General features: G+C 35.9%; 1 non-coding gene across 1 annotated transcript; it reads left to right on the top strand.

The window, feature by feature from the left end:
- Positions 1-9,292: 9,292 nt before the first annotated feature.
- On the top strand, positions 9,293-9,399 carry LOC131181781 (small nucleolar RNA R71). Its single transcript, XR_009150259.1, has one exon. It is a non-coding gene; the product is annotated as a small nucleolar RNA R71 (small nucleolar RNA).
- The last annotated feature ends 17,736 nt before the right edge of the window (positions 9,400-27,135 follow it).

Raw genomic sequence — 27,135 nt, 5'->3', positions numbered from 1 at the left:
TTAATGCATGATGTATGATTCCTAAAAATGAGTAATGCATTAACTAAATGGAGGAAATCTATTTGTCTATTTGTGTGCAATGTGTACAATTCTAAATTATGTAAAATGTGTGTGTAAATGTGTAATGTATATGTATGTAAGGATGTATATGTAAAATATTTACAATATATGTAAATGGAATGGGATGAGATGCTCCTATACTCAAAATGTGAAAAATGAAGCAAAAATCAAAATGTGCACCCCCAAACTCAAAATTGGACATTGTCCTCAATGTCTCAAGCAATGCAATATCAAAACTCAAAGCAAATAGGAATTACCAGGAATTGTGAAATGTTAAGAGCAAAAAGAAAAGGTTACCTGGTATAGAGCAGATGAGAATTCAAGAGATAATGGGATGCATAAGAAGCTGCACAGGTTATGCATAATAAAGTGCTGTCCAGAACAGGTGCATAAGGAAGTTGCATAAGCTGTGCGGTTCTGCATGAGTGGCAATATGGGCTGCATAGGCTATGCAGGACATTTGCATAAGGGGAATACAGCCTGTGCAGTTCTGCATAAGTTGCAGAAAGGGTTGCACAGGCTATGCAAAATATTCGCATAAGGAAATTCATAGCCTGTGCAGTGTATACAAAAGCTGCTGCATGATGATTAGCAAGGGGAAATGTACAACCAGCAGTAGAAGCATTGAAATGTATACAGAGTATGGGCAAATATGTACAAAAGGGCAATAAGTGCAATGAAAATCAAAGAAAACTAATGTAATAGCTATCCAATAAAACTTCAAGAAAAACAGAATTTGAAACAAACTAATTCAAAACAAACAAACATAATTCAAAACAAACTATAAATGTTTGAACATATTTACAAAGGAAAAGTTCTACAAGCTGGAACAAAAGTAAAACAAAAACTAATCTAGTTCTATTGTTTTGCCCTTGTCCAAGGATGTTGCTAAGGGGCTGGTAGCTGCTGGTTGCTGTCGAAATGATGGTGTTGGAGGAGGTGATGGAGGTGGAGGTGGCATTCCCAGAAAGATCATGAGTTGCTTCACCATCTCCTTCAATTCTTTTTGCTTGTCCCTGGTTTCCATGACAAGGTCAAAGAGTTGATCATGACGATCCTTGAGTGTATCAAGACCAGTGTCAAGTTTCCTATCCACAAATTATATCATCACTAAGCCTTTCAAGATAGGTGAATAAGGCTTTAGTGTTGAATGCAGGAGGGGCTGTGGATGAGGAAGGTTCAGCTGTAGGAGGTGCGGGCCGAGCGTAAGCTGGGTCTCTGCTCGCATCGAGGGGTGGGGTTGGTTCGTGAGAGTCTTTGTGGAACTGATGGGAAAGGTTGGGCTTCTGGTTGTGCAATGGGCTCAGTTTCTGCTGCAGGTTGTGCAATATCAAAATGTGGCAAACTGAACCCTGTTTTAGATAGGTGTTCAGCATCAAAATATAAGGTGTCCACAAGTGCTGGTATTGGGTGCTCTTCAGGATTAAAACCAAAATGCTTAGCTATAACTGTTATAAGCCCACCCAGGACAATGTCACCTATGGATTTAGTGGCAATATGCAACACATGCTCACAAAAGAAATAACCAGGAGAAACCTTGACCTTTTGAAATGCACACCATAACATAAATAATTCAGATTTCCCCACAGCACCAGAACTAGTCCCTCTGCCCAATATAGTGCTAGCAATCAGCCTATGAATAAACCTAAGTGCAGGGTCAAGTATTTGAGAGGTTTTGGATCTCCCAGCAGAGAAAGTCTGAGGTTGGTTGGTGATGATTCTCCAGAATTGTGCAGCATTCCAAATACCCTTGTTTGCTACCTCTACTCCAGTATGTGGCACTCGAAATAACCCATCAATTGCAAAACCAAAAATGCTATGAAATTGGTCCAATGACAGCTCTCTATTTTGCCCCAAACATCTAAATTTCATAATTGGCTTATGGTCTACATCATGCAATTTGAGGGTAGCAGAGAATGAAGAAATAAACTCCAAAACTAGAGTTGGATAAACTATCTCCTGCTTATGCACAAATTCCATCCAACCCATACCATCAAGATATGCAACTACATTGTCAAATAAACCAAGATATTGTAGAGAATCGACAGAAATATACCTAGTGGGTTGTACCCTCCTATCCTTGAGTCTCTTAAAAGTCGCTTTGAATTGTATCAGGAAGAGGCCAAGGTAGCTTTGATACCTGTGAAGCTACTGAAATTGGCTTTTTGCTGGAAGAGGGTGTGGAGGCTGGAGTTTTTGGCTTTTTGGGTGGTGGTTCCGACAATGGGGTGGGTGGTTCTTTGCGTTTGGAAAGAGGAGGTGCAGAGGACATGGGTCGCACAGATTTCGACCTAACTTTCCGCTTATAGGTGGTTGTGGGAGGTGGTGGGGGTGTCTCTTGTGGAGGTAGCGTTGACAATGGCGACACCTGGAGAGGGGAAGTTTGAGGGGAATGGGGAGGTGATTCCATGGGTTTCCGATAGTGAGGATGGAGAAGATGAGGGCGGAAATGAAAATGCAGGGGGAAGTTAGGGTTTATGCGGTGAAAATGCGAGTGGAGAAGAAGGGGAGAGGAAGGGTTATGCGGGAATGAGGATCGTGAGAGAAGAAAAACAGTGAATAGAGATATCGGGGTGAAGGTGGGAAATAATTTGCCGAAAAGAAAAGTTTGATTTAAACGGGTTTTGTAAAAGCTGCATAAGGGGAAAGTGAATGTGCATAGCTTATGCACTAGCTTATGCAAGTTTCGCCCTATTTTGAAGTTCAGAAAAATATGTCATGCAGAAGTGCATAGGTCATGCACTCTGCTTATGCAGTCTCTCGCAACTTTTGAAATTTGGGAGTGAAGTCATGCGGGAGTGCATAAGTCATGCACTCCCTTATGCACCTCTCTCAGATTTGGTTTTGCAGAGAATCGGGTCATGCAGTGCATAGGTCATGCACTCGCTCATGCGCATTTCGCAACTTTTGGAATTTGGGTTGGTGGTCATGCAGGTGTGCATAAGCTATGCACTCTGCTTATGCACTCTTCGGTGGGTTTTGAGATTCAGTGTGTGAGGTCATGCAGAAGTGCATAAGCTATGCACTTTGCTTATGCACCTCTCGGCAGGTTTGGAGATTCAGAGTTTTTGGTCATGCAGAAGTGCATAAGTCATGCACTCTGCTTATGCACCCCTCGGCAGGTTTGAATTTTTGGAGTTTCTGGTTATGCAGAAGTGCATAAGTTATGCACTCTGCTTATGCAGACTTTGGCAGAGAGAGAAAATGAAGAATTTGAAGTTATGCAAATGTGCATAAGTCATGCACTCTGCTTATGCAGGTTTCGAAAGATATGAAATTTGACAAAATTAGGCTATGCAGAGTTGCATAAGCTATGCACTCTCCTTATGCACTTGCAATAAGGGTGAAAAATGGCAAGAATTGTGGTTATGCAAGATTACATAAGCTATGCAGTTGCTTATGCACAATTCAACAAGATTAAGATTGCAATGGAACATGAATTGAAAGTGTGAAAAATACTCTAGAATGAAGAAATATAATTCCATGAAGCATAAACCATGAGAAATTTTCACCAAAAACACATCAATATATACAAAGTTCATCAAAAATGCATCACACAAGCTTGTAGAAGATGGATCCTGCATAAAAGGCATTTGTGACCCATGCCATTTTAACTCAAATTCTGCAAATCAACATTTAGCACATTAAAACTCAATAAAATCTGCATAAAGTTGTATCTATTCACAAATGATGAACTCCCTAAGTCATGCCAAGAAAAATGCAATATTGTCCACCTTGAATTCCACAACCCAAATAATTTCATAACTGCAAAAATGGCTCACTTACCACCATATTAACATTAAAAGCACATATACTTAAAAGTTACACACCCAACCTCACCAAAAACACAAGCCATTTGCTGCAGACACCCTTTTTGCTGCAGATTTCATTTTTCCTTTGCATAAACCATATTGCAGCTCCTGCACAGGTTATGCAGCAAAAATCAATCAGTTTTTGGGAGAATTTGAAGGACAAAATTGTCACACCCCGGCTTAGTGGGCCCCAGCTCAAGCCCCTCTATGGGTGGCCATCTTGCCGGCGTACCCCTCTAGAGGCCGGCGATGCAACTCAAATCGGTATTGTTCGCTTTGGTGGAGTTCAATCCCTTCACCCTGCAGAGCTAGGATTCGAACCCATATCACCTCACGGGTTACCGGGAGGGTGTTACAAAAATTTTCAAGTTAAGAATCACTTCCCCAACAGTTCACCAGCCTTTCTTCATTGAAATACATCTACAAGGGACAAGATTTAACAATGTCAAAAATTGAATTTGGGGAGATTTAAGATAAAAACTAAAGCAATGAAAATAAAGGTAAATCAGCAAAAGCAAAATAAAAGGACTTGGGATGCCTCCCAAGAGGGCTAATTTATAGTCCTTAGCTGGACTCTTCATGAATTTCAGTGAAAAAGAGGTGAGGGATTGGAGAGCTTGTAATAGCTTGCTCCCTTTATCGGGTCTCCAGTTATGTAATGTTTCAATCTATGCCCATTGACCTTAAAATTCCCAGATTTTTCACTCCAAATTTCAATTGCTCCATAAGGGAAAACCTTAGAAACTCTATATGGACCAGTCCACCTTGACTTAAGTTTTCCAGGGAACAATTTCAATCTTGAGTTGAACAACAAAACTAAATCACCTTCTTTGAATTCCTTTTTCCTAAGATGCTTATCATGCCAAACTTTAGTTCTTTCTTTGTAAATACGGGCACTTTCATAAGCATCCATCCTCAATTCCTTAAGCTCATTAAGTTGTAATAACCTTTTCTCACCAGCTTGCTTAAGATCAAAATTCAAGGTCTGAATGGCCCAATATGCTCTATGTTCTAGCTCCACAGGTAAATGATAAGACTTACCATACACCAACCTAAAGGAAGTAGTTCCTATAGGGGTTTTGTAGGCAGTCCTATATGCCCATAAAGCATCATCTAGTTTGATAGACCAATCTTTCCGAGAATTGTTTACTGTTTTCTCCAAAATATGCTTGAGCTCTCTGTTAGAAATTTCAACTTGTCCTGAAGTTTGAGGATGGTATGGGATAGCTATCTTGTGCACTACACCATACTTCCTCATTAAGCTCTCAAATTGTTTATTACAAAAATGTGAACCCCCATCACTAATTATAGCCCTAAGAGCTCCGAATCTGCTCAAGACAAATTTCTTTAAGAATTTCACTACCACTCTAGCATCATTAGTTGGAGTTGCAATAGCTTCCACCCACTTTGACACATAGTCAACTCCAACTAGAATGTATTTATTACCAAATGAAGGAGGAAATGGCCCCATAAAATCTATTCCCCAGACATCAAATAATTCTACTTCAAGAATACCATTTAGGGGCATTTGATCTCTTTTTGACAAATTTCCACTCCTTTGGCATTTATCACATTCTAACACAAATTTCCTCACATCCTTAAAAAGATTTGGCCAAAAGAAACCAGCTTGCAAAATTTTACTAGCTGTTTTAGAGATTCCAAAATGTCCTCCATAATCAGAAGCATGGCAATGATGCATAATACTCTGTGCCTCCTCATCAGGAATACATCTTCTAATTAGACCATCACAGCATCTCCTAAAGAGTAAAGGATCATCCCATCTATAAAATTTCACCTCATGCAAAAACTTTTTCTTTTGTTGCCATGTCATTCCTAGAGGTAAGACTCCACAAGATAGATAATTCTCAAAGTCTGCATACCAAGGTAGTTTAGCAAAAAGAGAGAAAAGTTGTTCATCCAAGAAAAACTCATCAATAGGGATTTCATCCAATTCTTCATCATCCAATTTCAGCCTACTAAGATTATCAGCAACTACATTTTCAGCTCCCTTCTTATCTCTAATCTCCAAGTCAAACTCTTGTAGCATCAGAATCCACCTAATGAGCCTAGGCTTAGCCTCCTTTTTACAGAGTAAATACCTGATGGCTGCATGATCTGAAAATATAACCACCTTTGAGTCAATAATGTAAGGTCTGAACTTTTCCAATGCAAAGACAATTGCTAAAAATTCTTTTTCAGTTGTTGCATAATTTGTTTGAGCCTCATCCAGTGTTCTACTAACATAATAAATAGCATAAGCCTTTTTGTCCTTTCTTTGACCAAGAACAGCTCCAATTGCATAGTTGCTAGCATCACACATAATTTCAAAAGGTAGGCTCCAATCAGGTGGTTGCATGATTGGTGCAAAGGATAAGAGCTTGCTTCAACTGCAAAAGGCATCCAAACACTCTTGGTCAAATACAAATGGTGTGTCATTACTTAAAAATTAGACAAAGGTTTAGCTATTTTAGAAAAATCCTTGATAAAGCGTCAGAGAACCCGCATGTCCTAGAAAACTTCGAATTCCTTGACATTGGTAGGAGGAGCCATCTTCTCTATCACTTCAACCTTGGCTTTATCAACCTCTATTCCTCTCATTAGATACCAAATGTCCAAGCACTATCCCTTCTGAACCATGAAATGACACTTTTCCCGCTTTAACACAAGGTCGATTCGCACATCGCCGCAAAACTTTAGAAAGGTTAGCCAAGCATATATCAAATGAAGATCCATAAACAGAAAAGTCATCCATAAAAACCTCCATTATATCTTCAATGAAATCTGAGAAGATTGCCATCATGCACCTTTGAAAAGTGGCTGGTGCATTACACAACCCAAATGGCATCCTCCTATAAGCAAAGGTTCCATATGGACAAGTGAAAGTGGTTTTCTCTTGATCATTTGGATGGATAGGGATTTGAAAAAAACCTGAGTATCCATCTAAATAGTAAAAATAAGAATGCCTAGCCAGTTTTTCTAACATTTGATCAATGAAGGGAAGTGGAAAATGATCTTTTCTAGTGGCAACATTTAATTTTCTGTAATCTATGCACATTCGCCAACTAGTCACTGTTCTAGTGGGAATTAATTCATTATTTTCACTTTTGACAACTATCATTCCACCCTTTTTTGGGACAACATGTATTGGGCTCACCCAAGTACTGTCTGAGATAGGGTATATGATCCCTGCATCAAGCAACTTCAAAATTTCCTTCTTAACAACTTCTTTCATATTTGGGTTCAACCTCCTCTGATGTTCAATAAATGGTTTACAATTTTCTTCCAAAATGATTCTATGCATGCAAAAGTGTGGGCTTATTCCCTTAATGTCATCTATGGTATATCCTAAGACTTTCCTAAATTGTCTCAACACTCTTAACAACTTATCAGCCTCTAAAGTACTCAAGTTTGTATTTACAATTACTGGATAAGTGTTATTAGTGCCAAGAAATTCATACCTGAGCTGAGAAGGAAGTTGCTTAAGTTCTACCTTAGGTGCATCTTCTTCCTTGAATGATGGTTGCTTAGATTCAACTTTTTCCTTTTGTGTGAGTTGAAAAACTGGAGCAGAAATAAATGGTGGACTACCCTCTAAGTGTTGAGCATATGCAGCCACGTGAGGGTTGTCATAGTCTATGCCTCCTCCATGAACCAAACAATTTTCAAGTGGATCTTCCGGATATCTTTTTCTGAAGTGTTCTTTAACCAGCTCATCAATGATATCAACTCTCAAGCAAGTATCAGCTTCAGAATGATGCTTCTTCATAGTGTTATTAATATTGAAAACCAATTGCTCTTCACCAACTCTAAGAGTCAATTTTTCTCCTTTCACGTCAATCAAAGCACCAGCTGTAGCCAGGAAAGGCCTTCCCAAGATAATTGGAATATTAGAATCCTCCTCCATGTCCAAGATGACAAAGTCAACAGGTATATAGAACTTCCCAACCTTTAGAGGCACATTCTCCAAAATCCCTTCAGGATACTTAATTGATCTGTCAGCTAACTGAAGAGAAATGTGGGTTGGCTTAAGATCTCCCATATTGAGCTTCTCATAAATGGAGAGGGGCATAGGGCTAACACTAGCCCCTAAATCACATAAAGCTTTTATAGAACATGATTCCCCAATGTGGCATGGAATTGAAAAACTCCCTGGATCCTTGAGCTTTGGAGGAAGTTTCCTTTGGAGGATAGCACTACATTCTTTTGTCAAAGCTACAGTTTCATCATCTTCAAGTTTCCTCTTGTTTGAGAGAATTTCTTTCAAGAATTTTGCATAAGAGGGCATTTGTGAAAGAGCATCAACAAAAGGCACATTTATGTATAGCTTCTTCAAAACCTCTAAAAACTTTCCAAATTGCTTATCAAGCTTGGCTTTGTGGAATTTTTGTGGAAAGGGAAGCTGTGGCTTGTAGGGCTCAGGAGGTATATACTTCTCTTCCTTCTCTTCAATTTTCTCTTTACATTTTTCTGCACTCTCTTGTTTTTCACTCTCATTAGTTTTTTTCTCATTTTCTCTCTTCTCATCATTTTCACTCTTCTCGTGTTTTTCACTCTCCTCATTATTTACAACTTTCCCACTGCTTAAAGTAATAGCTTGACACTGCTCTCTTGGGTTTTCTGGTTGACTTGGAAGTTTTCCAAAAGACTTGGTACTTGAGGAAGATGCTTGTTGTGCAATTTGATTTTCCAGCATTCTGTTATGTGTTTGCATCTGTTCTAACCTTGCTTTCATCTCTCTCATCTCCTCATCATGCTTATTTTGGTTAGCAAGAATCTGTTGTAATAAAGCTTCAGTGGTGGAACTTTGTTCTTGCTGTTTTGGTGGAGGATTCATATTTTTCTGCTGAAAATTAGGCAATGGTTGCCTATTTTGCTGATATGGAATTCCTTGTTGCTGTTGTGGTTGAAAATTCTGATTTGGAACTTGACTTTGCTGATTTCCCCATGAAAAGTTAGGATGATTCCTCCAATTTGGATTATAGGTTTGAGAGTAAGGATTCCCCATTTGTTTGTTTCCATAATTACCAACATATGCTGCTTGCTCTCCATAGTCTACTTCACAGCTGGTAGTTCCCTCTGCATAAGCCACTTGTTGTGAACTTCCAGATGATGATGATGAACTAACCAACATACTCAAATCTTCCATCTTCTTAGCCAAAACATTTGTAAGTGCATCAAACTTTGCATTAATCATATTGAACGGATCAAGATCATACATTCCAGCAGCTTGCCTTTTTTGAGTTGGAGCTGGTCCTCTTGGACTACTCCAAAGATGAGTATTCTTTGCAATTTTCTCCAATAGCTCATAAGTTTCATCTTCATGCTTCATAATAAATTCTCCTCCTGTTTGAGCATCAATAATCCCTCTGATTGCAGGAGTGACATTTGTGTAAAAATTCTGGTTTATCATCCATTTTGGAATGGCATGATGTGGGCATTATCTCTCTAATTCCTTCCATCTCATCCATGACTCATATAGAGTTTCATCTTCTCTTGGTCTGAAAGCTGTCATTTGATTTCTCAATTCTTGAGTTTTTCCAGGTGGAAAATATTGTGCAAGAAATGCATCAGTGAGTTGCTCCCAATTTGTAATGGAGTTGTGAGGTAAAGAGTCAAGCCAATCCAATGCTCTATCTTTCAAAGAGAATGGGAATAGCTTCAATCTTGCTGCATCATCAGACACTCCAGGTTGTTTTTGCATGTCACAAATCATAGCAAACTTCTTCAGATGTGTGTGTGGATTTTCAGAAGGGTGTCCTCCGAATTGAGAATTCTGAATCATTTGGAGAACTCCAAAATCCATCTTGTAACTATTTGCATCAATTCTTGGTCTTGCTATGCTTTCTCTCAAGTCATCAAAACGAGGAAAAGCATGATCCATCATACTTCCCCTAGGCACGTTTGCATTAACAACTTCTTCCCCTTGGGCTTCATTTTTATTGTTTTGACCATTTCCAGCATTACCAACACATATTCTAATTCTCTCATCAGCCATGTCTGCTTCTAATTCAGTTTCTCTCAAGGCTTCTTTCCTTTTTCTGGTTTCTTTCTTGTTGGCTTTACAAAATTTCTCAATTTCAGGATTGAACAATAAGGATGTGTCACTTGTTCTTCTAGCTCTTCTCATAAAAGATTAAAAGTACCTGAAAAAGAACAAACAAACACAAAATGAAAATATAACAAAAATAAAACTAAAAACAACTAAAATAATCAAGAATTCAATCTTAAACAAACAACTCCCCGGCAACGGCGCCAAAAACTTGATGTGGCCCAACCGCAAGTGCACGGGTCGTACAAGTAATATAGAAAAGATATCGTTCCCACAAGGAGTTGTGTTAATGATTGAATTTTTGATATAAAAGTTGACTAAATCGAAGTATTTTTGAAATTAAAGTAATGAATCGATGGGTATTGAGAATGTGAAATCTATATGTGCAAAATTAATATTCTATCCAACAATATATTAATTAAACTAAAATTGCAATCAAATTGAAATAAGCAAGTTGAAATTTGGCAAGATTAAAAATGGCAAGTAATTAAATTTGATTAGAAATTAACAATGATAAAAAGGTGATTCCGGAGTTCGGAATTTCATATTCGAGCTATTTTGGGATTTTAAATCGGTTATCCAATTTTGTGAAACTTATGGTTTTAAGGAGATTAATTCTTAAATCCTTTGAATACCCTTTCGAGTGAGACAAAGTGTGACTTAATCAAACTAATCCTACTTTCATAGAGTTAGAATTAATTAAGACCCATTAAGTTCTTTAATTAATCTGTGAATCCTCTTAATCCTTAGTCTATTTCTAGATCTAAGTTAATTAAGTCCAATTCCTTGATTATCTATCACAAGGCCTTCTCCTTTCGGTGCTTCAACCATGGATTGAGAACATTACTTAATGGGATCCTACACTAAGCATGTCATTAAGTACACAAGAAATGAATAAAACTCATTAAGACCACAAAATATGAATTACCCAATCAAAATCCACAAAATATCTCAAATATTACAACCCTTACTCCAGAATCAAAGGTAAACTACTCACTATCCATAATGTCTACAAGAAAATCTGAGTTTATATGAAAATAAGCTTTAATCTAAGCTAAGAAACAAGAAATTAAACACTAGAAATGTAGGAAAAATATAAGGAAAGAAAGAAATCTGCAAATCTTGGTTGAAAATGGTGTGGAAGGTGAAAGTGACTCTTCAAATTCTGCCTCTCCTCTCCCTTTCCTTTTCTGCTCCTTGTCTCCCTCTTTTTTCTCCTTTCTAAAATGGGAAAATGGGAATATTTATAGCATTTTCTGACATGGAGCCCTAAAATGGTATGTTCTAGGAGGAATTATCTGAGGGAATCTTCTGCCAGCTCATTAATGAAACCTTTATAGGACTGCATAAGTGGACTGCATAAGTTATGCAGTCCCTTATGCGCTACTGGTTCTCGTTCACTTATGCGAAATCGCATGACTTGGTGCATAGGTTATGCACAATTCCATGAGAGTGCATAAGGGAGGCGTGAATGTGCATAAGCTATGCAATCCTTATGCACATTTCAGTTGGTTCTGAATGTTGATTTTTCTCCTTATGCAGATCTGCATAGCTTATGCGGCAAGTTATGCACAATTTGGTCAATGCATATTTCAGCTTGAAAACTTGTTTTTGACATCTTTGACTGTAGAAGTCACTCCTCAATAGCAAAATTTCTCTTCAGTCCTTCAAAAACACCATTTTTCCTACAAAACAAAGTAAAAATTACAAATTAATCCAAAATTGACAATTATGAAAAACTAACTAAATAACTAATAAAATTAGCTAAAAGTGACTAATAATCAAATAAAATGGCTATGAAATTAAACCTAAATGATTATGCAAAATGTATGCATCATTTTCTGGGCAGGGTTTCTTCATAAAAAAATATGGCACTATGTGTCTAATTTTACCTCCAATTGGCCTTGCACCAATTGAAGCCACACAAGTGAAGTTAGGGCTACCCAAACCTATTGGACTCAAAGTCTAGAATTTCCAGCAAATGGGCAGCCTAACCAATTCTTTATCCTATGCCACAATTGGTCTCAATTTAAGGTCAATTCATCACAAATGGTTACTAATTGACCATTAAAATACCACTTCACCATCAATTCAACAAACCCTAATTTTTGCTCCAACCCTAATTCCCAAAGTTTACAATTTTCACCATACATGAATAATCAAGCTCTTTTCATTATATCCTCATCAAGGGCAGCTAATATACTAATTTAATTCAAAGAAAATCATCAAAACCCTAACAATTTCTTGGCTGCAGAAAATTTGGGATTGCTCTATCATGCATAATTTGGTTCAATTTTTACAATCCCTAACTTAATTTGATATCCTAACAAAGATTATAAGGAGAGAGAAAGGAAAGTGGCACTAACCTTAAATTGAAGCACTTTCACTCTTGCCCAATCTTCACTTTCTTAGCTTTTCTTGGCAACCAAATACCTTAGCAAGAGTAGATGGTAAGTTTTAGTGAAGGAAATTATACGTTTGGTGGTGAGAAATCAAGGTTTTAGCAAGAATTGATGAAGGAACAACCATGGAGGAGAGACAAAGGAGTTTTGGCCAGCTGAAAGGAGGAGGAAGACAAACAGAATTTTTGTAAATTTTATCCCCTTTTAATTATTTTAATGTGTGCTTGTCAAATTTTAATTGGTAGGAAATTTTAATTGCATCATGCTTACTTAAGCATGATGTCATAATTAAGCATTTACTTTCATTTTTCTTTTTCTTTTTTTTCTACTCATTTTTAATTAAATTTTCATCAATATTTATTCACATTTTATGTCATAAATCTTACTTACTTAATGGACAAGTTGGTAAAAAATCATCTCTGATGGCGAAATGACCAAAATGCCCTTCGTTTAGCTTATTGGGCCAAAATCATCTGTACTGATTTATAAAATTTTCTTAGCATTTAATTGGCATTCCTTTGTCAACGAAGACTCAATAACTCTTCATTGGAGTCCTAAAAATTATTTCACATGGTTTCCCCATGGGTCTAGGGTCGTTAACTGTCTTCACAGTCACTTCTCGTTAGGTCACCTATCGCCAAAGTACCGGCTCATTTAACCTTAGTGTATTTCATTACTAAAATATTTCCTTAATTTTTTTTATTATTATTTAGACTATTTATGACTCCTCACTCTAGTTTAAATATAGTCCCAAATATTTTTGCTGTCCAGACTAACATTGGTTACTAAAACAATAGAATGTCCGGATTAGCTAAAGTGAGGGCGTTACATTACATTACTTCATGCATGTAACTATTACGAAGAGTTGTATCTCTTCATGTAATTATATCTTTTAACCATGTATCTCTTCATACATGACTTTGACTTTTGGATTTTGCCACCTTTTGCCAATTTACATGACTTTGGATTTTTGCCGCCTTTTGGCAATATACATGACTTTTTATGCGATTGTTCTTGGCATTGATTTTAAGTTTAATGGATCTGGGTTGATCCACTTGGGTGACCCAAATCATATTTCTAACACACATAATTAATTGATTCAATCAACTCAATTAAAAGCTCAATTAACTAAAATACATGATCAATGTGATATGCTACATACTAAAATTGATTCAAATATATATTCAATGGAATCAGTTAAATGATAATTGTCATAAAGAATATGATATTCCACATAATCAATTGGTTCAATTTACTCAATTAAAGGCTCATTTGATAAAAATATGTGATTAATGTGATACATTAAATATTCAAATTAATTCAATTGATTTAAATATATATTAAATTGCATTAATTAAATGATAGTTGTCACAATAGACAAAAATATATATGATTAATATGATATTATACATAATTAATTAATTTAGTTTATTCAATCAAAGACTTAATTGGCTAAAATATATGATCAATATGACATGCTACATACTCAAGTTGGTTCAATTAACTCAAATACATATTCAATTGAATCAACTAATAATGATAATTCTCAAAATTGATTGAAATAGATATATATATATATATATATATATATATATATATATATATATATATATAAGGGGGGGTGTGGTGGTGGTGGAAATAAGCAACTGGAGCAAGACACAGCACATTATTGATTGTTTCTTTAAAGTGGAGATGAATGTGCGCAGATATAGGCGCTCATGTGGGGACATTTCATTCATTTTGAGGTTTTGAATAGTAGTAGAGCTTCATGTAGTTTTGCACATTTGTTTTATCAAGTCTTAATAGTATATGTGGATTGTTGAACTTCGAAGAAAGATGGCAATGAGCTTTAATTTATCTTTAGAATAAGAGTCCAATGTATACAAGACATAATTACATATATATATATATATATATTTTTTTTTAAGAAGTTTTATTTTATTTTATTTTATTTTATTTTTATCCTGAAAGTAAAAACATAATTTATTATTGTTTGCTTGAAAAAAGAGATCAATTAATGTAATTGGAGGGAAATTATAGAAGGAGAGAAGAGTGTAAAATGAAGGGAAACTTTATGTTATAATTATGACTCAAATTCCTAGTGGGATTTGGAGAGACATTTTCCTAATTTGAGTGGGAGAAATATTCCTTAATATGATAAAAAAAAATATTTCATATATAGAGTAAAACTCTTATTTTAGCATTATTCCTAAATTGAGTGAGACTCCAAATCAAATTAGAATAAAGGGAATTAACACTATAAATAGGAGAATGGTGGAAAAGGTTATTTGGCTTTTAGCTCATGGAGTAAGGTTGTTGCTTATTGTAGAGAGGGGCTTTGCTAATTATTGAGGATATGGCTCTGCCCATTGATGAAGGATACTTGCCCATTACAGTGGAGAGAGGCTTAGGCCTAAGGTGGAGTAAGGACATAGAATTCAAGAGAAAGGGATTCTTGTCCATTGGTAAGAGGGCTCTTGCCCATATAGTTGAAGGCACCGTTTGTGGTGTAGTATTATAATAGTAAATATATTGGGTTATGTCTAGAGGAGACTGAGAGGGACAAACTAATATATTTACTATGAGCTGTTATTGGGTTTATGGATAGTATAGCTTTGAGCTTGTAATTGATGATTTATTATTGCTAATAGTGAAAGATGGCATGCATGTGAATGTAGCCCTATGTTGAGAGGGTGAACCACATAAATATTGGTATTTGTGATGTTAACTGTGAAATAGATTTTGCAAGTGCACGGGTCACAGTAGTATAGTTTTAAAAATAATATCGTTCCCACAGGGAATTATGCTTAAATTGAAAATAAAAGGATAAGCTAATTAGAATGATAAAATTTAAAGATATTAAAAAAATAAAATTTAAAATTTAAAATTGGTATTTGAGAAATTTAAGCTAGATCAAATAATTAACTAAATTAATTAAACTAGATTACCAAAATTTAAATTGAAATTACTAATTATGAAATTAGGAGGAATTAAATCTAAATTCAATAAAAAATTAAAGTGATTTTAGAGATAGAGTTTTTAATATTGTTTGTATGTGGTTTATCTCTAATTTAGCCAAACACATGAGAATTACAATTTTGAGGGAAATCAATTCTTAGTTCTTTGAAACCTTTTTCAAGTATTTCAAAGTTGGTATTCATCAAATCAAACCCCGTTTTCACAGTATTTCAAACCTGATAAAAACTCAATTAAAGCTCTAATTGATTTTTGAAAGTCCCCTTAATCCTTTTAGCTTATCTTTAACACCAAGAAAACTAAGTTTATTGCAAGATTATCTATCCCAAACATTCACTTTTCAGTCCATCTGTCAAAGATTAAAACTTAACTTAATGAGGGCCCATTCATCAAACAAGGCAAGAAGCTCACAAGCAATAAATCAAAATGCAGCAAATCTCATTTAAATGACTAAACCAGTTCAAAAACCATAATACAAAGCAATATTTACAAACCCATCTCTAGAATCTCAAAGATCTACTCACAAATCATGGTTTCAAGATAAACTCAAGTATAGAAATGAAGAAATAATGAAAATCTAAGCTAAAGAACAGAAAAACCCAGTAAAATGATGAAGAATATGCTTCTGGAGTGTTGCAGAAGTCATCCCTTTTGCTGCCGCAAGACCAGATTTCACGGGCTTATCTCCTTCATCTCTCCTTACAAAATCTCTTTATTTTTCTCCTTTGGGAAAGAAAGAGAAAAAGAAGTTTTTATATGGTTCAGAGGTCTACCCTAGAATGGGTAAAAATGCAGAAGATTCTAGAGAAAGTGATGTATTAAATCAGAGGGACCAAAGTGCCACGTCTGCCATTTTTATTAAAACGACACAAGCTGAATCGGTTGTGTCGGGCCTTTTGTCGCAGGTTGTGAAACCTTCTGCTCGAGAAAAACTTTATATCTGATAATGACACAACCTATGACACAAGCTGTGTCACAGGTTGTACAACTTTCGGTTTCTTTAATTCAACTTCAAAATTTTGCAATTCAACTCTAATTTCTTCCAAATGGCTGCTCTGATCAAAATACATCAAAATTCTCCAAATTTAACCTACAAAACAAATAAATTCCAAAAATTAAGCTAAGAAGTGTAAAAAGGCAAAATTGACTAAATATATGCTAATATCTATAGTAATAGCTATAAACAAGGGTAAATTATATGCAAAAATTATACCTAAATGATGATATAAAATGCATGCATCAAATTCCCCCATACTTAAACTCTTACTTGTCCCCAAGCAAAATTTCATTAAAACACATTTGGAAGGGAATAAAATCAGTCTTTGAAAACACAAAAATCACTAATCCAAACCACCAACTTACCTCTAGCCACCAACATTCCAAATTCCCACTAGCAAAGCACAAAGAATGAAGCAATCACTCTCAACAATTACAGAATGGCTAAGAATTAACCAATCAACCCAAGCAATAAATATCGACTAGCTATAAGAGTCAATTGTGCCTAAACAAGCCTAAATGAAATAGATAGCCAATGTGTCTCAAATAGATGGTGAGTAATGTATGGAGGATTATATTGCCAAACCCATATGCAAGCATAAAAGATCTAACTCCACTAATGTAACAAGCATTTTTCAAAGAATCATTAGGTCTTTTAAGGGTTGTAATGGGATCAAATAAGGTAAAATTGTGGTTAACAAAGAAAGAGAATAAGGAAAACAAAATATGAGAATAATATTAATCATGAAACCAAAATGCATCCAATATTCCTTTTTTTTATCAAAAAGAAGGAAATTCACAATGAATCTCAAGTGCTATCACAATGATTATATAAAGGGACTACTTTTTTATACTCTTTTGATTTTATACTTGTCCCTATTTCATGTCACACCCAAAATTACCTTTGGGATATTTTGGTGACCCCTTTTTTTTTTATGTGCACTTAATTGCTAAAATATTATTCTCATAAATAGGTGGTAGTGTTTAGGTTTATGGCTAGGTAAATGATTTGAGTTCCAAAGAAATTAGGGAATTAAGGTTCAAGGGGGTTTGCAAGGGTTGAAATGAAATTAAGGTAGGTTAAGGCTAAATATGAGGTTTAAAATATGAAGGAATACCTAAATCATATTCTTATCAAATGCAAGTTAAAAATTTCGCTTTGAAAGATCTAAGATGCTTGTTCTAAGAATGGTGAGACAGCAATGACCATTTTCTTCCTTAAAGGCTTATTCACACACTCAAAAACTCAAAATAACTAATCATAATCTGCATACCTAGATGAATATATTAATTTTCAGCTATTAAGTAAGAGAAAGAATAATGCTTAAGACTTCGTACCTAGCTGGAAACTTTCATTCCACTAACCATCTAGAGGCAAGTTAGATTGCTTGAATAAGCAACTTCTGGAATTCAAAGACTGGTTTAAAAATCCAAAGATTTTAAATGAATAAATGAAATGCATGAATGTATAAATGTATAATGAATCTATATGCAACTAAGTATGCATAACTAAGTATATAAAGCTATATACAGTGTATATATGTGAATATGTACAAGTATGAATTAATGAATGAGTATGTCACTATATGCTAATGAAAAGGAAAAATAATTTTTGCAGAAAATTTACCCTTTCCCCCATACTCAGAATGGACATTGTCCTCAATGTGAAAAGAATGCAATGAATCGGATAATTTGGCTATAAATTCAAAGGGCTCACTTAAACACTGTGCAGAAAATATGTGGCTAATATGTGCATAAAGAATAGATATGTAAGCCTAAAGTGGATAAGGGGTACCCTGTTTCATAAGTGGTAGCGCAACTTGTGCTGAAAATAACACAAGCTGAAATAAGAATTGTTACCTCATTAAAGGTGTAGCCAATTTAATTAAATAAAATTTGGACAGCTGTTGCACTCATTGCAAAAGAAACAGTGGAATGGAATCCATTAAAGCAATTAAACTCAAAAAGTTGAAATAGGGAGGTTAAGCTCAAAAATATAACCATGAGATATCCACTCATCAAGTAAAATTCTGAAATAGCATATCGAAAGCAAGTGAGCAAAGCACTAAAGATTCAAAAGAAAAATGTACTGATGAGCAACTAAAAAAATACTGAATAAGCAAATGTTTCAAATAAAAGAAAAGCAACAGAAGCAAAATATTAGCTAAACAAGTCGCTAAAAACACTAATTAATTAAGCAACTAAAATAAAGACATAAAATATGTAAATTGAAACTAAAAGCTAGTCAGTCACGAATGATAACTCATTTGCCCTTGCCATCTGGTGGAGGTGGGAGTGCTTTTGGTGGTTGCTGTGGAGAAATGATGCTCAAAATGTGTGCCTGGTTAGTTTCTATCTGCTCTAGCTTAGCTCGCATGGCTTTCAACTCGTCTTGCATTTCAGCACTCCTATCCAAATATATATCAGCTAAATCCCTTAATGTCTGAAAAAAGACATCTGTCATATGGTAAAAGGAGTAGATCTCATCACTAAGATTCTCCATGAATGTCAGGAGGGTTGCCATGGAGGGTCCAAAAGCTGTTGATGAAGCAGGTTGTGACACCCCTTACCCGACTATAGTGTAGCCGAGCAAGTTATGCCACTCAGTGTGCCGGAGCACTCTATTTTATCTTAATTCATTTTTATCGTAGTTTTGAATATAACTTGCGAAATATAATTCATTTATTGAAATTGTAATTTATTTGAAGTTCCGAAAATTTTAAAGAAAATCCGGCGGAGTACCGGCTAAAAATGGAGAAAATCGTTTCTTCTAACTCGTGAAAAACACTTCCTATATTCATATTCAATCATCTCAACTCCATTTATCAAAATCTCAACAATTATCAATTTCAGTTCTCAATCATCATCTCATTTATTAATCATGTACAAGTCATAAATAGACATCCACTCTTCCATTCACAAATATAATTTTCATTATTTACATGAATATCGAAATTTATTACATAAGTTCAAATACATATGAGAAAATAGAAATTAGTTACAAAATATCAAAATGAAATCTAGTGTCCTACCAATGCACTGTGAAAGGTGAGGTAACACGGACACTATGCAGAACTGTGAATGGCCTTACCCAATCTGTGGTCTACCGGGCCCTCTGTCCAACTCTTCAGTACCTACGCGTTGCAAAAGCGACGCGCTAAGCATAAAGCTTAGTGGTGCCAATAATACAAGAAAATATAATATGCAAATAAAAATCATAATTTCTTAGCCATTGTTTTCATAAGAACTGAATAATTACCAACTTAATGTTTAGTCGAGGGCTAATTACGTTTTATGATATTTACTTCTTCATGATCTTGAGTTTCTTTGTATTCTATCATAATCATTCCTGATATTTAATTTTTGTATTTTCTTTAACAATCAGTTCAATTACAGTTATACTTTTCCATTCATTTGGTTGCCCAAGTAACCTATACTGGACGACTGGACTGGATAACGGGTCGTTGGCACTGGACACCGCGGTGCCTCGGGCCGTCATACCATGGGACGCAGAACGTCAACCACGTATGCAGTCAGTATGGCTAAAAAGCCATGATATCACATAATCGGCATAAAAGCCATGAATATGGGCATAAAAGCCATGAATACGGGCATAAAGCCATGAATACAGGCATAAAGCCTTTCGCAGTACTGCTAAAACAATACCCTATTGGCATGCCAAACTATCCAAACCAATCTTGTTAGGTATACTAGGGCATTTGATACTTTAAAATTCTTCAATCTTTGAATTTTAACTTTTGGTGTCACTATTCATTTCATTGGTCAACAAGAAAGTTGACTTTTGCATAGAGAATATGTACACTGACTTTGGCACTTCAAACATACCACATTTTTCATTTAAAACTTGTTGGCATTAAGCACTAATACCATTTCTAAGCTTTAACCAAGGGAAACAAAATTTTTAGTTTTTTAAACTTAATTTTACTATTCCATTAAGCACTGTTGCAGTGGGAATTTGAGGAAATGGTAAAAATGAAAGTTGTTCCTTATTTTGTCTAGTTGAATTTCCTTTTTTGAATCACTCCATTTGGAGTTTTGTAGCTCAAGTTATGGCCAAAATAAGTTTACTGTTCACGTGCACTGTTCATGCTGAGATTTTTGGTCTGGCAGATTTTTGGTCCAATTTTGGTCAGTAATTTGATCAAGTTAAGTTCATAATTTGATCTAACTTTCTTCTTATGAAATATTCTACCATACCTTAGGTTTCCATCGGTTCAAGAATCGTCTAAATCTGAGTTTTCTAGAGAGAGTTATAGTCCTCCAAACATTACTGCTCAAATGAAAATCTGCAGAGTTGCAGGTTTGATAACTCAACTTTGCCCAATAATTTGAATGGGTTAATGGCATAATTTGGGGTGATGTTCTTCATAAAAGTTGTTTTTCTATATCATATCTTGTTACTGTAAAAATTTCAGGTCAATTTGACCATTCTACAGTGAGTTATGGCCAAATGAACAGTTACTGTTCATTTGGTCATTCTGCAGGGGCTGTTTGCAGGGTATCCGGATTGGGGAAAACTTTTGGTCCTCTTGCTTTGGTCTTTTGGGCATGGTTTCTTCAGCAAAAATGTGCCATTATAAGCCTAGTTTCATGTCCAATTGGCCAAACACCAATTGAACCTACACAGCCAAAGTTATGGCAGTCCAATTGGACTGACATCTCACCACCATGTCTTTGTCTTTAGGCAGCCTACCATTCCACTTTGCCATGCCATTTTTCAGTCCAATTTATGGTCAACATACCTCAAATGGTCACTAATTGACCATTAGAATGTTCTTTAACCATTTCATAAGCCAAGTCAAATTTTCATTCCTAAACCCTAGCTAAATTTCAAAGTTTTCACAATTTCCCTAATTTACTCTTTCATTCTATATATATATATATATATGTATACACTTTAAACCTAAGCTCTAGTTCACTCTAAGTCCATCAAACACTCCATTTCTATTCCTTCAATAGGGCTGCCAAAATGCATGGCATGCATACACATAATTTTTTTTATTTTAGTTACAATTCCTTACTTATTTTAAGTCCCTTAGCATAGAAATAAAGAGCTTTAAATAGATAGGTGCACTAACCTCTTGTAGGCAGATTTTTCCCAAGCTCAAACTTCACTTTTCTTGTACTCTCTTGGCTGCCAAACACTTCCTCTAGGTCCAAGGATTCATTTTAGTGTTGGGGTCTTGAGGAAATATGGTGAGGAAGCATGAGAATGAAAGCTTGCAAAGAATGGCTATGGTGGAAACCCTCTCTTCTCTCTCTCTACGTTTTGGCTGGTTTTGGGGAAGGAGATGGCTGCTGCATTTTTAATTCCTTTGGTCCATTTTTGGTCTCTTTTATTGGTTAATTAATTGGTTGTTCAATAGTGATTGGTGGTGGCTTTTAATGACATCACCTTATGTCATAAATAAACCCTTTTTTCTCATTTTTCTTTTCTTTTCATCACTACTCAATTTCAATTTAATTTTTAGTAATATTTCTTCATATTTTATGTCATATTAATTATTTACTCAACTGGACAAGTCGGCCAAAAATCACCTCTGAAGGCGAAATGACCAAAATGCCCTCCGTTTGGCTTAACGGGTCGAAATTGTCTATACCGATTGAAAAATTTTTCTAAATATTTTCTTGGCATTCTAATGCCATAGGAACCTCAATGACCCTTCTCTGAAGTCCCAAAAATTATTTTATGAATTTTTCCCCGGGTCTAGGGCTCCTCGTTGCGAGAACCGCAACTTCCCTCTGGTTACCCATCGCTTGGGTACCGGCTCATTTGACTTAGTTTTATTTTATTTCTAAAATTTTTACTAAATTTTTCTTGTTAATATTTTAGTTAATTATGGTTCCTGACTTTAGTTTAAATATTTTTCCGGACGTTCTAGCTGTCCGGACCGACACCGGTCACCGAAACAGTAGAATGTACGGAGTTGCTACCGGGAGGATGTTACAACTCTTCCCCTCTTATTTAAATTTCGTCCTCGAAATTTACCCAGGGTAAATAGCCGAGGAGCTACTACCTCTTTATTTCTTCATCTTTCCGTGTTATCCTACTTTACTTTCTCCTTAGTCTCAATCCTATCCTCAAACAGTTATGTACTCATCCTTTTTCATCTTAAATACAGTCTCCTTCTCATCTCCATTCGCTATCTCATTGTCTCTTCACTCTCTTATTCCATACCTTAACTTAAAATAAACAGGAAATACAGATCTGCAATAGTGTCACCTTGACTCTTATGAATGCAATGCATGATATGCAGTCTATCTAGGTCCAGAAACGCCAAAACCGCGCTCTGATACCACTAAATGTGACACCCCTTACCCGACTACAGTGTAGCCGAGCAAGTTATGCCACTCAGTGTGCCGGAGCACTCTATTTTATCTTAATTCATTTTTATTGTAGTTTTGAATATAACTTGCGAAATATAATTCATTTATTGAAATTGTAATTTATTTGAGGTTCCGAAAATTTTAAAGAAAATCCGGCGGAGTACCGGCTAAAAATGGAGAAAACTGTTCTTCGGAACCTGTGAAAAACACTTCCTATATTCATATTCAATCATCTCAACTCCATTTATCAAAATCTCAACAATTATCAATTTCAGTTCTCAATCATCATCTCATTTATTAATCATGTACAAGTCATAAATAGACATCCACTCTTCCATTCACAAATACAATTTTCATTATTTACATGAATATCGAAATTTATTACATAAGTTCAAATACATATGAGAAAATAGAAATTAGTTACAAAATATCAAAATGAAATCTAGTGTCCTACCAATGCACTGTGAAAGGTGAGGTGACACGGACACTATGCAGAACTGTGAATGGCCTTACCCAATCTGTGGTCTACCGGGCCCTCTGTCCAACTCTTCAGTACCTACGCGTTGCAAAAGCGACGCGCTAAGCATAAAGCTTAGTGGTGCCAATAATACAAGAAAATATAATATGCAAATAAAAATCATAATTTCTTAGCCATTGTTTTCATAAGAACTGAATAATTACCTACTTAATGTTTAGTCGAGGGCTAATTACGTTTTATGATATTTACTTCTTCATGCATTTTGTTAATTATTTTCTTCATGATCTTGAGTTTCTTTGTATTCTATCATAATCATTCCTGATATTTAATTTTCGTATTTTCTTTAACAATCAGTTCAATTACAGTTATACTTTTCCATTCATTTGGTTACCCAAGTAACCTATACTGGACGACTGGACTGGATAACGGGTCGTTGGCACTGGACACCGCGGTGCCTCGGGCCGTCATACCATGGGACGCAGAACGTCAACCACGATAAATGCGGTATGGCTGAAAAGCCATGATATCACATAATCGGCATAAAAGCCATGAATATGGGCATAAAAGCCATGAATACGGGCATAAAGCCATGAATACAGGCATAAAGCCTTTCGCAGTACTGCTAAAACAATACCCTATTGGCATGCCAAACTATCCAAACCAATCTTGTTAGGTATACTAGGGCATTTGATACTTTAAAATTCTTCAATCTTTGAATTTTAACTTTTGGTGTCACTATTCATTTCATTGGTCAACAAGAAAGTTGACTTTTGCATAGAGAATATGTACACTGACTTTGGCACTTCAAACATACCACATTTTTCATTTAAAACTTGTTGGCATTAAGCATTAATACCATTTCTAAGCTTTAACCAAGGGAAATAAAATTTTCAGTTTTTGAAACTTAATTTTACTATTTCATTAAGCACTGTTGCAGTGGGAATTTGAGGAAATGGTAAACATGAAAGTTGTTCCTTATTTTGTCTAGTTGAATTTCCTTTTTTGAATCACTCCATTTGGAGTTTTGTAGCTCAAGTTATGGCCAAAATAAGTTTACTGTTCACGTGCACTGTTCATGCTGAGATTTTGGGTCTGGCAGATTTTTGGTCCAATTTTGGTCAGTAATTTGATCAAGTTAAGTTCATAATTTGATCTAACTTTCTTCTTATGAAATGTTCTACCATACCTTAGGTTTCCATCGGTTCAAGAATCGTCTAAATCCGAGTTTTCTAGAGAGAGTTATAGTCCTCCAAACATTACTGCTCAAATGAAAATCTGCAGAGTTGCAGGTTTGATAACTCAACTTTGCCCAATAATTTGAATGGGTTAATGGCATAATTTGGGGTGATGTTCTTCATAAAAGTTGTTTGTCTATATCATATCTTGTTACTGTAAAAATTTCAGGTCAATTTGACCATTCTACAGTGAGTTATGGCCAAATGAACAGTTACTATTCATTTGGTCATTCTGCAGGGGCTGTTTGCAGGGTATCCGGATTGGGGCCAACTTTTGGTCCTCTTGCTTTGGTCTTTTGGGCATGGTTTCTTCAGCAAAAATGTGCCATTATAAGCCTAGTTTCATGTCCAATTGGCCAAACACCAATTGAACCTACACAGCCAAAGTTATGGCAGTCCAATTGGACTGAAATCTCAGCCACCATGCTGCTGTCTTTAGGCAGCCTACCATTCCACTTTGCCATGCCATTTTTCAGTCCAATTTATGGTCAACATACCTCAAATGGTCACTAATTGACCATTAGAATGTTCTTTAACCATTTCATAAGCCAAGTCAAATTTTCATTCCTAAACCCTAGCTAAATTTCAAAGTTTTCACAATTTCCCTAATTTACTCTTTCATTCTATATATATATATATATATATGTATACACTTTAAACCTAAGCTCTAGTTCACTCTAAGTCCATCAAACACTCCATTTCTATTCCTTCAATAGGGCTGCCAAAATGCATGGCATGCATACACATAATTTTTTTCATTTTAGTTACAATTCCTTACTTATTTTAAGTCCCTTAGCATAGAAATAAAGAGCTTTAAATAGATAGGTGCACTAACCTCTTGTAGGCAGATTTTTCCCAAGCTCAAACTTCACTTTTCTTGTACTCTCTTGGCTGCCAAACACTTCCTCTAGGTCCAAGGATTCATTTTAGTGTTGGGGTCTTGAGGAAATATGGTGAGGAAGCATGAGAATGAAAGCTTGCAAAGAATGGCTATGGTGGAAACCCTCTCTTCTCTCTCTCTACGTTTTGGCTGGTTTTGGGGAAGGAGATGGCTGCTGCATTTTTAATTCCTTTGGTCCATTTTTGGTCTCTTTTATTGGTTAATTAATTGGTTGTTCAATAGTGATTGGTGGTGGCTTTTAATGACATCACCTTATGTCATAAATAAACCCTTTTTTCTCATTTTTCTTTTCTTTTCATCACTACTCAATTTCAATTTAATTTTTAGTAATGTTTCTTCATATTTTATGTCATATTAATTATTTACTCAACTGGACAAGTCGGCCAAAAATCACCTCTGAAGGCGAAATGACCAAAATGCCCTCCGTTTGGCTTAACGGGTCGAAATTGTCTGTACCGATTGAAAAATTTTTCTAAATATTTTCTTGGCATTCTAATGCCATAGGAACCTCAATGACCCTTCTCTGGAGTCCCAAAAATTATTTTATGGATTTTTCCCGGGGTCTAGGGCTCTCGTTATAGAACCGCAACTTCCCTCTGGTTACCCATCGCTTGGGTACCGGCTCATTTGACTTAGTTTTATTTTATTTCTAAAATTTTTACTAAATTTTTCTTATTAATATTTGAGTTAATTATGGTTCCTGACTTTAGTTTAAATATTTTTCCGGACGTTCTAGCTGTCCGGACCGACACCGGTCACCGAAACAGTAGAATGTACGGAGTTGCTACCGGGAGGATGTTACACAGGTTGTGCAGTTGGTGGAGCCTGACGTGGAGGTTGTGTAGAGGGCTGCTCAGTAGGTTGCTCAGATGGTGAAGAGGAGCTAATTGCAGTAGGGGAGCCTAGTGGTGTTGCTGCTAGTGCTGGAATCTCATAAAGCTGTGTAGCCTCATTTTTAACATAGAATTTTTGGTTGGCCAAATGAGGTCCATCCAAATATAGCAAGCCAGTTGTGATGGCAGCACACCTATGAACTCGATGGTCAAAACCAAAATAGTGTGCAATGGGTGTGACCAAACCTCCAAACACAATCTTACCAGTACCCCTAGTAGCTTGGTGGAGCACATGGCAGCAAAAATAATAACCAGGTGAAACCTTTTTACCAATTTTGGCACACCACAAAAAAAATAGGTCATACTGAGACATTGTGCCAACACTTGCTTCTCTTCCTAAAATTGTGTTTGCAATTAACCTTTGAAGCAACCGCAAAGAGTGACTCTCAATTTTAGAGGCCTTACTGTGCCCAGGTTTGAAAACACCTGCTAAGGGTGCTATTTGCTACTAGAATTCATGCCCATTATAGTCTCTTCTACTGGTAGGCATTTTAATCAAACCATTAGTGGGGAACCCGAATATATGATGAAAGTCATCCATGGACAGTACCCTATCTTGACCTAGGCATTTAAAGTTCATTATCAATTTATGATCCAATTCATATTTATGCTTACTAGTGGATAGGTAGGCCATAAATTCCTGCACTAGAGTGGGGTAAACCAATTCCTGTTTATGAACAAATCTCACCCAACCCAAAGCATCCAACAAATTCTGCATGTCATCATATATATTCAAAGACTTAAGTGTAAACACATCCAAATACCGAGTCTGAACAATTTCTTTGGTTTCAATTCTTGTCTTATTTTTCTTCATTTTAGCAGTAGGCAACACCCATTATCTGGCAGTAGGTACAGATGAAGGAATAGTGGGGTTACCTGAAGATTTCCCTGGGCGCTTTACCACTGATCTCAGAATTCCAATGCGAGCACTAGGTATAGCAGAAGTAGGCGGCTGGACTGGTTGAGGCTGGGTGGGCTGTTTGGG

This window comes from Hevea brasiliensis, chromosome 7 (genome assembly GCF_030052815.1).
Source record: "Hevea brasiliensis isolate MT/VB/25A 57/8 chromosome 7, ASM3005281v1, whole genome shotgun sequence".
In the NCBI taxonomy this organism is placed as follows: domain Eukaryota; kingdom Viridiplantae; phylum Streptophyta; class Magnoliopsida; order Malpighiales; family Euphorbiaceae; genus Hevea; species Hevea brasiliensis.
The sequence above is the reverse complement of the archived record's forward strand: the minus strand, read 5'-3'. Positions and strand labels throughout refer to the sequence as shown.